The following is a 16,759-nucleotide window of genomic DNA, read 5'->3' as shown; positions in this document are numbered from 1 at the left end:
GAGAGGGTGTTCCAGGCAGAAACAGTTCTTTCCAAAGCCTCAGTATTCCTGAATGGGATGTAGACAGGCAAATGGACAGAGTGAAGGGTAAGTGGAAAAGTAGAGCCAGCCACCTCATGTGGTTGGCAGTCATCAGCTACCATTCTGTGTGGGGAACAGGAACTGGCGAGAAGACTTCACGGTGACAATATAAGGTGACATGAGGCAGGCCCAGTGTCTTGCCAGCAAGTGTTCCAGGAGGCCTGTGTGTGCCAGGCCCAGCCTGGGCTCCACTGTAAACCCCAAGGGGACTCCAGCCTGGGCTCTGACTTTGGAGGGCCCCTGTTCTGGTGGGAGCCAGATTGGGACTCTGCAGGGCACAGCCCAGGGACCAGAGCTGTGACTGAGCAAGTGGCAGAGGCAGGAACTGCCCAGGGCTTGAGGGATCAGGACATTACCTGCCTGTTTGTTCTGTTAAAAATTAATATCACCAACCACTTTGATACACCTTAGTTATGAAATAAAACATTCAGAAAGGCAAGACAAGCATAACAGTTAATGTTGTTACAAAGCACCTGTGTCCCCCATACCTAAGAATAGTTTCCAGTACCCCAAAAACCCAGCAACTTTTCTGTCATGGGCTCCTTCCTGGTCACAACTTCTCTTCCACTAGCTGGAAAAATGACCCTGACTTTTACAGTAATTAATTCCTTTTCTTTCTACTTTTATATTTTCCTAGTTTTATATATCTTAGTAATATAGTTAATCCCTTTGAACTTTTTAAGTAGAACCATTGTGTGATTTCTTTTGCTCATTCATGTGTTTGTGAGATTCTTCTGTGTTGTGCTTATTTGAAATTGACTCATTTTGCTATTCCATTTTATGACTATTCCACAATTAGTTTGTGCATTCAATGGATGTTTGGGTTGGGTTGTTTCCAGTTTAGAGCTGTGGCGAATAATGGTGCTGTGAACATTCTTGTGCATGTTTTTTTTTGGTGAACACATGCATCCATTTCTATCAGAATATGTATATGCATATATTTATATCTGTATCTAGAAGTAGAATTACTGAACATGGGTTTGAGTACACTCAGGTTTAGTAGATACTGCCTGCACTGTTTCCTGTAACTGCAATAGCAAATTATCACAAGCATGGTGGCTTAACACAACAGAAATGTCTTCTCTCATAGTTCTGGAGGCCATAAGTCTAAAATCAGTATTCCCTAGACTGAAATCAAGGTGTCAACAGAGCTACACTTCTTCCTGAGGTTCTAGTGGAAAAACCTGTTCCTTGGTGGTTCCAGTTTCTGGTAGCTGCCAGCATCTCTTAGTTTGTGGCTATATCATTCCAATCTCTCCCTGTGGTCACATAGCCTTCTACTACCTATGTCAAATCTTCCTCTGCCTCTAGAAGGATACATGTGCTTGCATTTAAATTCTGCACCCAAATAATCCAGGATAATTTTCTCATCTCAAAATTATTTTGCAGATTCCAGGAATTAAGTCTAGACATTTTTAGGGGACTTTTTTTCTGTCTGCTATACTGAAACTATTTTTCTAAAGTGGTGGTGCCAGTGTATTCTCCCACCAACATTGAATGAGAGTTCTCTTTGATTCCTGTTCTCACCTGTACTCTGTGTAGTCAGATGCTTTAATTTCGCCCTTGTGGTGAATGTGTTGTAGTACATTATTGTGGTTTATTTTTCTTCTCCTTAGTGATTAATTCCTGCTTGCTCTTTCTCCTCCTCCTCCTCCTCCTTTTTCTTTTCTCTCTCTCTCTCTCTTTCATCTCACTGTGTAACCCAAGCTGGCCTCAAATTCATTTTTTTAATCAGTACTTGGGTTTGAACTCAAGTACTAGCAAGCACCTGCTTGCTAGGCAGGTGTTCTAACACTTGAGCCAAGTCCCCAGTCTGATCTTGAACTCTTAAACCTCCTGACTCATGGCTCTTTTTTTGGGGCAGTACTGGGGCTTGAACTCAGGACTTCATACCTGCTAGGCAGGTACTTATCTTTTGGGACACCCCTCTACCCCCACTTCTTTTTTGAGTTTGTTTTTCAGATAAGGTCTTGAGTTTTTGCCCTGGGCAGGCCTTGGATCTCCATCCTTCTATTTCCACCTCCCAAGTAGCTGGGGTCACAGGTGTGTGTCACCACACCTGCCCAATTTCTGCTCATTCTTTTCTTTCTTTTTTCTTTTTTCGGTGGGACTGGGGTTTGAATTCAGGGCTTCACACTTGTGAAGTAGGTGCTCACAAAGCAGGTGCTCTACCACTTGAGCCACACCTCCAGTCCATTTTGCTGTGGTTATTTCGGAGATGGAGTCTTGGGAACTGTTTGCCCTGGCTGCTCTTGAACCCTGATCTTCCTGACCTCAGCCTTCCAAGTAGCTAGGATTACAGGCATGAACCACTAGTGCTCAGCCTCTGCTCATTCTTAAGTGAGGGGGCTGAGGTCTGTGAGTTGATAGAGTGGGCAAGGGTATTCCACCCTTCTTCTCCATTCCAACCTGTACTATGGAGATACTTAACTGCCTCGGGATATCCATCTTTCCAATTATGTAGCCTCACGTGTTCTCTCTCTCTCTCTCTCTCTCTCTCTTTCTCTCTTTTTGGTGGGACTGGGGTTTAAAGCCAGGGCTTTATGCTTGCAAAGCAGGAGCTCTTCTGCTTGAATACAATTCCAGTCCTCACATTCTCTTTTTGCTACATCTCTGGTGACCTTTATCCTACTCCAGCCATCCACTCCCATGACCACACCTTCAACTGAGTCATAACCCGGAAGTGTAGCACACATTGCAAACATTTTTAAAGTACTTACACCACATGCCAGGCACTGTGCCAAATGCCTTACATGTGTAAAACACAACCTCACACAACCTGCAAGGTCACTATTAGTATCCTCACTTTAAAGATGAAGATACACACTCATACATTACTCAGGTAATGTCGCTTGCCTGAGTGACACATTTAGTAAAGTGGCAGAGCCAGGATTCTAAGATAGGACTCTCTGAGTCCCAAATTAAAAATACCTGGTTTTAATCACAACCCAGTTCTGTCCTTATGTCTTCAAAATCCAGTATCCTGCTCTCTGATCCCAGCGCCTGCCTTCCAGGACTGATGGACCCTCACAGCTGTCACACCTGTAGCATCAACTCCTAGGGAGCTCCACTCCCTTGATCCTTCTGTTGTCTGCCAGTCTGCCAGACCCCTCCTGGCTTCTCTCCCATCCCTGCCCAGCCAGAGTCTTAGTGGACTATCTGATCTCTCTCACTAACTCTCTAATAGTCAGAGTCCCAGCAGGAAATAGAAAGTACCATAGCTGGGATTTAGAAGATGATTTAATGAAGGGACTATTTGCAGAGATGTGTAGGGTTGAGGGAACCAACAAGGCGGCTTAAGGCAGTAGGAAGCTGTGGCCATCCCTCAGTCTGAATGGGCTAGGAAAAGAAATGGTATTACTGGAGCTCTGTCAGAGCAATGGAATATGCCTGAGAAGTTGTTGTGGAGCACGCTGTATAGCCACTGAGCAGAGTTGGAGTAGAATTATTTAGAATGCTTTTATTGTCCCACTCTGCTAGTGCTTCTCTTAGGGAGAATGTAATTGAAAGTTAAAGGGCAAGGGAGCCTGGATGATGCCGTACATATGGGTGGAGAAGGGTGAGGGATGGGCCTGGAGGCTAAATGGAAAATGACTAGCATGCACTCTTGAATCCCTTACACCCATAACCTTCTGCTTCATCTGCCAGAATGGTCCAGCCCTGGTCCAGGGGGCTGAGTTTAGTTCAGAGAAAAATGGTGGCAAGGAGGCACATACTGATCCAGTCCAACTTCTTGGTCATCCTCCCTCTCAGTCACTACTCTCCCTGAGTATCTATCCCAAACCTGCCCTTTTAGTCTCAACAGATAAAATTGAGGCAAATCAGTCAAGATTTCCTTCCATTTCCTATTCAAGCCTACATGTATCTATACCTTTGTGTGTGTGTGTGTGTGTGTGTTAGTGGGGTTTGAACGCAGGTCCTGTTCTTGCTAGTCAAGCACTATATCACTTGAGTCACACCCCTAGCCCTTTTGGCTTTAGTCATTTTTCAAGTAGGGTCTTGCTCTTATGCCCAGGTCTGTCTGGACCTCAGTCCTTCTATTTATACTTCCCATGCAGCTGAGAGCATAGTTGTATACTGCCACACCCAGATTTTTATTGGTAGAGATGGGGTTTTGCTAACTTTTTGCCAGGACTGGTCTCAAACCTTGATCCCCCTGATCTCCACCTCCCGAGTAGCTAGGATTACAGGTGTGAGCCACCCTGCCTGGCCACACCCATATTTTCTTCATCTCTCTGTGCTCTGTTCCATACATTGTTCATCCCATCATGATTCCTCAGATTAGTTTGTCATTCCTCCCTTCTCAGTTTCTAATCCTCGCCTCTCTGCTTCTTCTCAGCCAGCCAAAAATATATCCAAATTTCTCCCATCTTAAAAACTCACACCTCCCCGAAAGTCTACCTCCCTCTACTCTGTTCTCCTTTAGTGCTTGTCTTTTGTCCTCCTCATCTCGTCTCAAATTCTTGAAAGAAGAGGTATGAGTTAGGATTCTTTGACTGCAAGCAACAGAGATTAATTTCTGCTAAATTAAACAAGCAAGGAATTTATTAGAAGGAAATGAGGGTGACACTCAAGAACCAGCTTCAGAAAAGACCGGAACCAGGGCAGTAGCAGCAATCAAGGTAGAAGGAAGGAATGGCAGTTTCCTTAGGGGCCCGACTGCAGCATGAATCATCCACAGCCAGGTTTGGGCCTCCTGTCACGTAAGCCCACTATTCAAATTCCAGAGAGAGCTTCTGATTTGTGCAACTTGAGTCATGTGGCCTCCTCTTGGCCTGTGGACAGCTGGGCCTCTTGATGGACAGTCTCATGGAAATGTGTTCGGTAGGCCGTGGTGGTTACTCAAAGAAAAGTCAGAGCCGTTATAGACAATGGAGAAATGGATGCTGGGCAGGCAGAAGCAATGAACATCCACAGCACTCTTTTACCAGCCCCAGTCTCCACCTCCTATCTGAGTCTGAGCTCCTGAAATCATTCACATTGAGTGTGTTGATGACCTTCTCTTGTTGAATCCAAAGACAGTATCAGTCATTATGTGTAGTATTTAACTCTCCTGATCAGTACCTCACTCTTGGAAATCTTTCTTTCCATGGCTTTTGCATAATGAATCAACCCAAAACTTAGTATCTGAAAACCACAAGCATTTATTACCTCATGGTTTCTGTGGATCAGGAGCAGCTGCTTAGCTGAGGGGCTGTGGCCTCAATTGTTAGGGAGTAGCACAACATATTCGCTTCCAGAGTGAGTGATCTAACAGAAATAGAGGAAGGAGAGGAAGAGAAGGGAAACACACACACACACGAACTCTATAGTCTTTTTTTTTTTTTTTTTTTCAGTGCTGAGAATGGAACCCAGGGCTTCACAAATGCTAGGCAAGTGCTCTATCACTGAGCTATACTCCAGACACTTCCCATAGTCTTTTTCTTGGAGGTGTGTTTTGCTATGTAACCTATGCTGGCCTTGAACTGTCTATCCCCCTGCCTCCACCTCCTGAGCTCTGGAATTACAGGTGGATGCCATCAGGGCCTAGCAAGCGGTCTACCATATGAGTCACATCCCAGTCCTTTTCTTCTTTTTTTTCAGCACTCAGGGCCTCCTGCTTGCTAGACAGATGCTCTTACTGCTTGACTCACTCCACCAGCCCCCCAGTCTTTTTACTTTTAATTTGTTTTTCAAATAGTCTCGTGCTACCTCCTGATAGCTGAAATTATAGACATGTGCCACCAAACCTGGCTCTTCATATCTTTTTTTTTGCCAGTAGTACTGAGGATTGAACTTAAGGACTCATACTTTCTAGGAGGCACTCTACCACTTGAGCCACTCTGTCAGCCCCCCATAGTGGGTGATATCCCACCATCTCTATCACATTCTATTCACTAACAGTGAGTTACTAGGTACAGCCCACATTTACATGGACGGCATCACACAAGGACATGAATACCAGGAAGTTGGGGGCATTGAGATTTCTAAGAGGCTGCTTATGACCCCTTCTGAGGTAGTATGCTTGTGGTTCTCTGCCTTCCTCCCTGACAGCTTCTTTTCTGGTCCACTTCGGGACTTTTTCTCTTCTGCTTACCTTTGAAATTGGTTTTTCCTCTGGCTTTTCTTGGTCCATATCACCCTTCATATTCTACATATTCTTCCTGAAAGACATCATCACCTCCCATGATTTCACTTGTCTATTGTGTGCTGATGATACCCACATCTTCAGCCCAGACTTCTCTCCAAGATACTATGCACATGAGTATATCCTAATGTAGACTGCAGAACCAATCTAATTCTGTTGCAAATAGGACATGTCCCATAGGCATCTCAGACATAAGATGCCTCTTTTTTCATCTTTTTTTTTTTTAGTAAAAAGAACTTAGTTAACTGGGGACATGGCTCACTCCTGTAATCCCAGCTACTCAGGAGGTGGAGATTGGGAGGATCACAGTTCTATTCTAACCTGAGTAAAAAATTATTGAAATCTATCTCAATCAGTAAGCTGGACATGGGCTGGTGGAGTGACTCAAACAGTAGAACACCTGCTTAGCAAGTGTGAAGCCCTGAGGTTCAAACCCCAGTACCACCAAAAAACAAAGGAATAAGCTGGTTATGGGGGTGCACACCTGTGGTTCCAGCCACATGGGAGGTGACAGGTCTGAGGCCAGCCCTAGCAAAAAGCAGGAGACCCTATCTGAAAAATAACTGAAGCAAGAAACAGCTAGAGGTATGGCTCAAGTGGGAGAGTGACTGCCTAGAAAGCTCAAGGCGTTAAAGCCCTAGTACTTCCAAAAAGAAAAAAAGAACTTAGTTGAGCAAATTCCGTGCTTCCTGTTCTCTCCGTCCACTACTCAGGCGTCCAAGTGAGAAGTATGGCCATCTTCTTTGATGCCACCCTCTCTCTCCCTTACATCTTAGCCTCAAGATTTTTAAAACCTGTTGCCTCCTCCATGTCCATGACACCAGTGAAATTATATGGACTTTATCATTGCAGTGGCCACTGCCTAGCCTACGGCAATAGCTTTCTGATTTTGCTTGTCTTCATTCTTATCCCCTCAAATGCATCCTCTCCAAAATACAAAGCTTCTCTGGATGCAAACCTTCCATAGCTTCCCATGGCCTCTGAGATCAAAAGAAGCTTAATGGGCAGACCCAGCCAGCCTCCTCAACAGCACAGCAGCATCTTTTTCTTAAGTTTAGGCTTTGGCAACCCCAAACGCCTGCATTCAACCCACTCACCCTCATTTGCATGCTTTTGTTCATGCTGTCCTCTGATTTTAATGTCTTCCTCCCCACTCTGAGACTATTTCCCCTTTAAAACTCAACAGGCTAGTTTTGTGTCCCAGAACACTGTGTTGTTGTGATTTTTGTATGCATTTGTCCCTCTTACTGGACCTTTTTTTTTTTTTTTGGCAGTATTGGGGTTTAAACCCAGGGCTTCATACTTGCTAAGCAAGTGCTTTATCATGTAAGCCATAACCCCAGTTCTTTTACCTTTTTAAAGCTTGTTTTTCAAATAGGATTTCACACATTTGCCCAGGGCCAGTCTTGAATCTGAATCCTCCTACTTCTGCCTCCCAAATAGCAGGGATTATAGGCATGTACTACCACAACCTGCCCTGGACCATGAACCCTTCATGGCAAAAACTGGATCCCATTCACCTTTGTTGTCTCCAGCACCTTTCATGTAGGTTGTATATATATGGGTCTGCAAGCTGTGTGTACTGAATGGAGAAATATGTGCATAGGAGGTTCATAATACATGTGATAAATAAACTGATTCTTTTTTCTTTTTTTTGGCAGCACTGAGGTTTGAACTCAGGGCTTGCTAGGCAGGTGCTCCACTATTTGAGTCACTCCACCAGCCCTTTTTTGTGTTGGGTGTTTTCAAGATAGGGTCTTGTGAACTATTTTCCTGTGCTGGCTTTGAACAGTGATCCTTCTGATGTCTGCCTCCTGAGTAGCTAGGATTATAGGCATGAGCCACGAGTGCCTGACTGAGCTGGTTCTTGAAATTGAACAGAAGTTAGTCAGGAGGAAAAAGTTGGAAAGGCATTCCAGTTATAGGAAACTGGATGTGTCGGAAGGCCAGGAGGTAAGAGGAGACAGATTCAAGGCAGTCTGGTGTGACTGGAGTATAGAAGCATTGTACTCAGTGACTGGAGGGTGTGGAGAGACTTAAACATGGGCTAAGAAGTTGGGCTTTTGTCCTGTTGGCAAGAGGAGAGGCCCCTAAAGAGTTTGAAACAGGAGAGTGACTTGATCAGAGCCATATTGTAGAAAGCTTACCATGGTGGTAAACATGGAGAATGGACTAAAAAGGCCAGGACTGGAGGCTGGGAGGCCAGGTAGGCAGCAGATACAGAGGGCTAGGCAGAAGCTGTGGAGGCCTGAATTCGGAACTGGAGCAAGGAAGAGAAGAGTAAGTGGATTTGAGAAATATGAAGCTGGACTCTATGAAATTGCTGTTTTATAAGAAAAAGTCTTTGATGATTGGCAATGTCAGAAGGACTTTTTCTTCTCTTTTTGTGATGCTGGGGATTGAACACAGGGCTTTGGCATGCTAGACAAGTACTCTTCTACTTGGGGGCTTTGTCCCTAGCCAAGCCCTTGTCTTTTTTGAACTCAGGCTGGCCTTGAATTTGAGATCCTCCTGCCTCTGCCACCCAAGTGCTAGGATTATAGGCATGTGCCACCACACCTGGCTAAGGTTCATTTTAATATTAAAGTAATATATGAGTTGGATGGGATTTTGAGACTGATTGGATGTGAACACAAGAAAGAGGAACAGGTCAAGGGCAAGGACCATTTATTTGACTTAAATGCTGGATTGGATGAAGGTGTCACCATGGAAAAAGGGAACCCAAGTCTGAGGGCAGGTGGCATGATCAGATTGGATGTGTTGATTTTGAAGTGTTGTGGAAACATCCAGAAGGTGACTTATGAGAGAGGGTGAAACTAGAGACAAATTTAAGATTACAAGAATGGAGAAAGCAGTGGTGGAAGGGAATGATTCATCCTGAGAGAGTGGCCAGGTAGCTGAGTCAACAGAGTGAGGTTCCTTAGATGCCAAGAGGATTTTTCTCTGGGTGCTGGTGGCTCACCCCTGTAATAGGCAGAGATCAGGAAGATCACAGTTCAAAGCCAGCCCGAGAAAAATAGTTCATGAGACTGTATCTTGAAAATACTTAACACAAAAAGAGCTGGTGGAGTAGCTCAAGGTGTAGGCCCTGAGTTCAAGCCCCAGTACCACCACCAAAAAAAAAAAAAGGATTTTTCAAAGATGGTTGTGGCCACATGCTCAGAGGAGAGTCAGGTAGGAATTAAAAGTGCTTGTTGGATTTAGCAAGCAGCAGGCTGTCAGGGAGAAGGAACCACAAAGGAGTGACCTGGACTGGGCTCTAGAAGTTGCAAAGATGGTCTGCTTGTCCCTTCAGTGGAGCTGTCCCTTCATCCTCAGTAATGCCTCACTTCAGCCACCAGGGGGCAGAGGCTACGTGGAATCCTGGGAGGAGAGATTCGCCAGACCAGCAAACTGGGAGATGAGATGTGAGCAGGAATTGGGGGATCCGTCCATAAAAGAGGCTGTTCCTAGTGGGAGCACATCCCCAAGTGAAGGGAGAAAGGACGAAGTTCTGGAAAGGGCAGCGGGAAGAGACACTTTTCATGGTGTGGGTAGAGCAGATTCATAATTTCCAGTCCTGCCTAGAGTTTTCCTCTCATGGACCTTTGGGATGCAAGTGGGGTTTATTGAACATAGTACTTCCAACAGCCAATGGTTTGTATTTGAGGCCTTGATTTCTCTACTCTTATTTCTTGTTAATCCCACCTTGCATTCTGTGTTCAAAATATACTGAACTTGTTTTCATTTCTCACCTGCTCCCATATGGGAATCCCTCCTCCAGGGAAATGCTTCCCTACCTCCTCCCTCTCATCATCCAGGTCTGATCTCAGGCATTGCCTCCTCCCAGGAACCTGCCTTCATATCCCCTCACCTCCTCTTGGTTTCTGTAAATGCCATTCCTCTCGATGTTCTGACTTCTTTATTTATGTTCTTTTCTTTTTTTTTTTTAAGACAGGGTCTTGCTATGTAGCTCAGGCTAGACTCTCAGTATTTCTCCCTCAGCCTCCTGAATGCTGGGATTATAGGCATGTGCCCAGTGCCTGACTGTGGTCCATTTTATTGTGATATAATTTACCAATTTTAACTGTATTCTTTGATGTATTTATACACACACACACAGAATTATGTAGCCACCATCACAATCAAGATACAAAACATTTCCATTAATCCCCAAAGTTTCCTCCTACCCTTTTGCCATAGGTCCCTTCCTCTCCCTCCAGCTCCTTTCAACCACTGAACTGCTTTTCTGTCACCATAGTTTTGATGTCTAGAATTTCATACAAATGGAGTCCTACAGTAGAAGTCTTCTATGTCTAGCTTCTTTCCCTTTTTTTGAGGTTCATATGTGTTGCCACGTGCATGAGCAATGTGTATTTTGTGCTATTTCTCTCTCCAGAACAGGATTTCTGTGGGGGCAGAGTTGGACCTCATTTACCTTTTGTTTCTTCAACTCACAGTGTGGTGCTAAGCACATAGTGGTACTCTTGCATGTTTCTTAAATAGAATCGAACCATATGCTCTGAGAGACCAAACCTAGGAAGGCTTTGGAACCTGGGTTGTACATAAGGAAGGAAGGGCCCATGTCCAAGATACTGGTGGCCTTCCTGCCACCCCAATGCTCTGCCATTTACTTGGCTGCTTCCACTCAGCAGTTCCTCTCTCCTGTCCCTTTCTTATCTGCTTCCCTCCCCCTGGACCTCAGTTCCCTACTCCTGGTCTCAGCCACCCCCTCCATTGCTACCTCAGCCCGTTCCCTTCCAGAACCTTCCCTGATTCTGTCTCTCTCTCTATGCCTCAGGCCTTCTTTCTGATCCCCTTTTAGGATGATGGAGCCAGCTGGCTGCCTAACCTGGGAGCTAGGTTATGATTTCTCTTCCTTTCTCCCCTTTGCTTCCCTTTTCCCTCTTTGGCCCCCCATTCACACACCTTCCTATGGAGGAAAATCTCTGCATTTTATTCAGACCAGAAAGGTCTCCATTTCTCTTATTTATTTCCCTTGGTCCCTCTTTCCTTTCCCTGTCTCCTTTCCTCTCTCCCCAGGCCCCTTTGCTCTTCTTGATACCCTCACCCTGCTTTCTTATTGCTATTCACTAGTCTACATCAGTCCCCACTCACCTACCAGCCTCTCCTTCTTTCTCCACACCCTTTCTCCATCTGCCTCTGTCTTTAGGAGCTCCCTTCCAGTTCTCTTCTTCTTCTCCCCCCTTTTTCTTTTCCTTCTCTTTTTCTCCTCCTCCTTCTTTTTGAGACAGTCTCACTATGTTACCAGCTGGCCTTGAACTCTTGGACTCAAAGATCCTCCTGTCTCAGCCTACTGTGTAACTGGGACCCCTGGTGCATGCCACAGTGCCTAACTCCAACTATATTTTTCCCCCTTTCTCCCTGTAACACTCTCTTCCTTCTCCAAGTTTCTTCCCCTTCTCCTTTGTGTGCCTCAATTTCCCTTATCTTTCACTTATCTTACTCCATTTATCCTCATGGGTTGTAAGGGAATACCAAGACTTGTGACCCTGACACCAAGAAGTATGCACACACACACATACATATGTGGTCACAGATTCATGAACAGTCATGTTGCTTAGTGAGTGTGTGCATCCATCAAGAGGTGCATTCAGATACTCACACAATTAAGACTACCCACAGCTTGCTTTGTATTACACTTAGCACAGTTCACATACACCAGATGTGAACAGGCAGAATGAGGAGGGAGTAAAAGCTGGCACACAACTTCACTCACACAGGAAGGGCCATGTACGTGTACACCCATACATAGAGATGGCTTGCTCTTAGCCATTTGTACACACATATCCTCCCCAGAGGATTCCAGTACTTCTGGAATTGGGGCTCTTTCAGAGGTGGGGAGTGCACACCCATTTTCTGTGTTGTGCACACATTTTTGCAGTGCCTGGTGTTTGGTACAGGTACTGCATCAACTCTCCTGGGGTGCTGACTCAGGGCTGGGTGGAGCGCTGGAGATCACTTAGGGCAAACTGCCCCCAGAGCTTGTTTGAGTCTCCTGTTGAACCTGCCTCCAGAAAGGATGTGAGGAATGTCAGATTCTGCTCAATATGGACATTCTGTATAAACAGTATCAGTCATATATGGGCTGTGGCCCTCAGACACCCACTATACAGTCCAAACACACATCATATACGATATGAACTTAACAAGTATCAAATGAACTTTTTAGGTCTTTAACATTGGCACTCATGTGCTTAGAACTATTATATACCTAATTATCACATACTAGATCATTTTTAGAAAGTGATCTCCCTCTGTGCTTTCTAGGTGTGAGGATGAGAAGAAAACAGGACATCCTTGGCCCCCGCTTTTGTATTGGAACATCCATTTTAGCAGGTATGGAGGGTGACCGCAGCTTCTCTTGGGTCTACTGTACAGATTGGAGGCTCAGGAGTGCTGGTATATTCATTGTTTATTCCAGTGCTCCTTCTTGCTCCTTCCAGAGTGAGTAGTCCATGTGTGGTTGTTCGCTCCTTACTAGTGGGACCCCATTTGCTTTTTGTCTGAAGTGAGGTGGGTATTTCTTATGTTTAGTTGGGTTATGCACAACAGCAGATCCCCAGGACCTGCTTGCTCATGGGTGTCTGCATTCGTGTATTAGGTTAGCATGCTTACTTTTTAGGTGTGGGGGAGAGATGGGGGCACACTGTGTAGGTCCTAGGAAGCTGCTCCATACGTAACTGCTGGGTGGTTCTATGCCCTTATATTTGTGCACTGATGATCCCATGTGCCTAGTTTGTGGCTGACAGGGTGGGGATTTCCTGTGTTTATTTGTGCTCTACACACGTTGTGGAGCGTGGTTTGCATAGGGGCTCTTAAGTGGTTGTATGGGTATTACGCACATGCAAGGTAAATCCCTATATCTACTCTGTAGGCACAAGGGTGGGTATTTCTTGCATTAATTGATGTTGTGTATACGGTGTGGGTCCCACAGGGACGCTCGGTACAGGGAGTAGTAAGTACTTCAGTGTCTATTATGCACACGCTGCACGGGTGCCAGGTACTTACTTTGTACGCCCGCGGGGTAGGTGTTTCCTGTATTTATTTCTGTTACGCACTTGCAGTGTAGGTCCCAGGAGCCATCCCTGTACACTGTACACGTAGGCAGTTGGTGATTCTCGTGTTTCTCTCACTCACACAACACGAGGGTGCCGTGTGCTCACCCAGTAGCGCGGGGCAGCTGTCGCCAGTAACAAAGCGAAAAGCGGCTGCGGCTGCGGCTGCTAAGCCGAGACTACGCGGGCGCGTGCCCGCGTCTTCCTCCTCCTCCTTCTCCCTTCTTCCCCCCACACCCCCTCCCAGGTCTGGGTACCACGGCCGATCCTCCTTCCTGCACCTCCGCCCCCCGCCAGCAGGGGGCGGGAGCCATGCGCCCTCTGCGTCCTGGAGCGAAACTTACTGGCCCAGTGGCCCCTTTCTGGAAGCCCTGCTTTCCTCCTTCCCCTTCCAGAGCCATACTGTGCCTGGCACAGGGGAGATGCTCCCCTGAACAGGGTTTTGCCTTCCTCTCTTCTTTCCCCTTCTTCCCTTCTTCTCCCCTCTTCTCCCTGCTGTTCTTCCCCCTCTTCCACTTGCCCCCTCTCTTCTTGATGCTCTTCTGGACCCCTTTGTAACCCTTCAGGGCTCTGCTCTCATCCCAGCTTGCCCCTTCCTGCTTGCTTTGGGCTCTCTTTATCTCCCCTCCATGTCTTTTCCAGGTCTTATTCTCTATGCTGGACTCTCCAGTTATCTCTCCCTGTCTCTGTCTTGTATCTCCCTGTGCATCTCTACCTACCAGAAACTATTCCAGTGTCTGTCTCTACTTGGCACTGTCTCTCTAATCTCCTCAGGTTTCTCCTTTCCTATCTGTTTCTTGAAGTCTCTGTCCATGTCTCTGTGATTCTCTAAGTCTCAGTCTGTGCATTCTTTCAGCCTTTCACTATGTCCTTTTTAAAAAAATCTCTTTATCACTTGTCCTCTGTCTCTTTGCACATTTTTTCTGTCTCTGTTTCTTAGATTCTCTTTCAGAATCCTTATGTTTATTTCTGTTTCTAAGCCCCACAAATCACCTCTCTTCTTGTCTGACTCTCTCTCTCCTCTCCCTTCTCTGTCTCTGTATCTTTTGGTCTCTGTTGGTGTCTTTCTGGTATTGTATGTATCTCTCTCTTTCAGTGGCTCTTCATATCTCTCTAATTCTGCAGGTCTCTATTTCTCTTAACTGTCTCTTCATGTCTCTGTGTCTTTCTCTCTCTATGTCTTTCCAAGTGTGCCTTGCGTTTTCATCCTTCTCTCTCTCTCCCCTATGTCTAACTTTTATGTGTCTATTTTATGTGACACATCTCTCTGTCTCTTTCTGAGTCTCTCTTATATTTATACACACACATACATATAGTCTGTATCTCCCTGTCTCTGTGTGTCCTCTGTGCTGTCTTTTTGGTTCTCATTTCTCTCTCTCTCTCTCTCTCTCTCTCTCTCTCTCTCTCTCTCCATGGATCTCTTTTCCTTATCTCTTTATCTCTAAGTAACTCTGTGGTTCTCAGTGCCTGTCTCTGTCTTTATGTCCCCATCTGTTCTCCCTGCCCCCCAGTCTGTCCCTGTGTGTCTGTATGTTTCTGTGTGTCTCTGGACATCTTTCTGCCTCTATGAGTTTCTGCCTCCATGTCCCCTGTACTACTCTCCCTCTCCTTTCTTCCTTTCTCTTTGTCTCTGGGTGTCTCTTTGAGTCTCTGTCTTTCAGGGCCTCTACCTGCCTGTGAGTGTCCCTCTGTTCCCCACCACTCTGTCTCTCCTCTTTCTCTGTGTCTCTCTGTCTCTGTCACTGAGCATCTCTCTGTCTCTGTCTCTGGGTGTCTGTGAGTCTCTGGGCATCAGGGTCTCTCCTTGCCTTTGACTCCCTCTCTGCTCCTTGCCCTGCTTCCTTTCCCTCTCTGTCTCTGTATTCTCTGTATCTCTCTATGTCTCTGGTATCTCTGTGGGTCTCTCTGTCCCCTTTTGCCCCCCACCCTTCCTTCTTCTCTTTGTCTCTGTTTAAGCATATCTCCGAATATCTCTAAGTCTCTGTGTCTCTTTGGGTCTCGGGCCTCTCCCTGCCTCCGTGTCCCCTGTGCTCCCCGCCCTCTCCCTCTCCCTCTCTTCCCCCCCTCGCTCTCTTGCTCGCGCTCTCTCTCTGAGCATCCTTGGGCCCGGGGTTGCCATGGGGACAAGGTGGGAGCCGGGGATGGCGCGCGCCTGGGCTCGCGCCGGCAGCTCAGGCGAGGAGCAGCGGCCAGAGCAGCGCCAGCAGCAGGCAGCGAGCGGGCGCGGGAGCGGGAGCGGGAGCGGGGGTAGCGTTGGCGGCGGCGGCTCCTCCTCGGCCATCCCCTCGGAGCCGTGCAGCTGACGCGCATGGCGAAGACAGCGGCGCCTACCGATGGGAGCAGCGGTAAGGCAAGGCGGCGCGGCGCAGCCGGGCGGGCGGGCGGCGGGCAGCCTCCTCCTCTCCCCAGCTCGCCTGCGCGCCCGCCCGCACGCCCGCCCTCCCTTCCTCCCTCTCCCCTCGCAGCCCCTGCCCGCCCGCCCGCGCCACGCTCGCCCTTCCATTTAAAAATCTTTAAAACTTTGCATATTAATATCTGCGCTTTGCATAATCTGACCCGCGCTTTATTGATTGCAAGAAGCTTAATGCAGCCGGCTCGGCCTATTGCAGAGAGCTCTCCGGGCGGGAGCCGGGCGGGAGCCGCTCCTCCACACCGCGCTCCGGCTGCCCGCCGCTGCTGCGGCCCCGGCCCTCTCGCTTCCCTCCTGGCGCCCGCGCCGGGGCTTTGCCCCCTGGCTGGGTATTTTTATTATTTGGGGGCGAGGAGGGGGGGAGTCGGCTTACTGGTGGTGGCAGTGAGGGAACCAAAGGAGAGATGGGGGGGCGGCAGTTGGGATGGGAAGAATTGCGGATGGAGAGATGAAGAGGTAGAAAAAAGGGGAGAAGGGGCAAGAAAGATGGGGAAAGGAGAGCTGTGGAGGAGGAGGCAGTAGAGGGAGAAGAGGGCACTCGGCAGAGGACGGAGCTGAAAAGACGGAGGAGCAAGAGCCTGGACAGAGAAGAAAAAAGAGGGAGGCAGGAGCCCAGCGTAGACTAGAGAAAGAACCGGAGACAGCCCGGGAGCTGGGCAAAGAGGCAGGCAATGGGTGCTTCATCTTGCCGCCCCCAGGCCAAAAAATAAAGAAAAAGGAAAAAATGATACTAATAAAAGGATGAAAATAAAACACAGCGCTGCTGGGGCCATCGAACACAAAAAGGAGCGAGATTGGAGAAGAGAGAGGTGGCATCTGCTCTGGCTGGCTTCGGCGCTTCTGAGAGGCTCCCCGGGCTGGGTGGGACCCCCATTTTGACCCTGCATTTGAGGAAGGGGCTACTGTGGAGAAAATGAGGCGAGAGGGGGGTCAGGGCTGGTGGCGGTACCGCCTGCTTTTTTTTTTTTTCTCTTGCTCTCTCCTTTCCTGGGGGTGTGGGGGCCGGTTAGTGCGGTGATGGTGAGGATATTGGTTGGTGATGCTGTGTGAAGCTCCGAAGCAAGCAGGGTGCATGGGGGGGAG

The sequence above is a fragment of the Castor canadensis genome, chromosome 16 (assembly GCF_047511655.1).
Source record: "Castor canadensis chromosome 16, mCasCan1.hap1v2, whole genome shotgun sequence".
Taxonomy (NCBI): Eukaryota; Metazoa; Chordata; class Mammalia; order Rodentia; family Castoridae; genus Castor; species Castor canadensis.
This window is presented reverse-complemented; position numbering follows the sequence as displayed.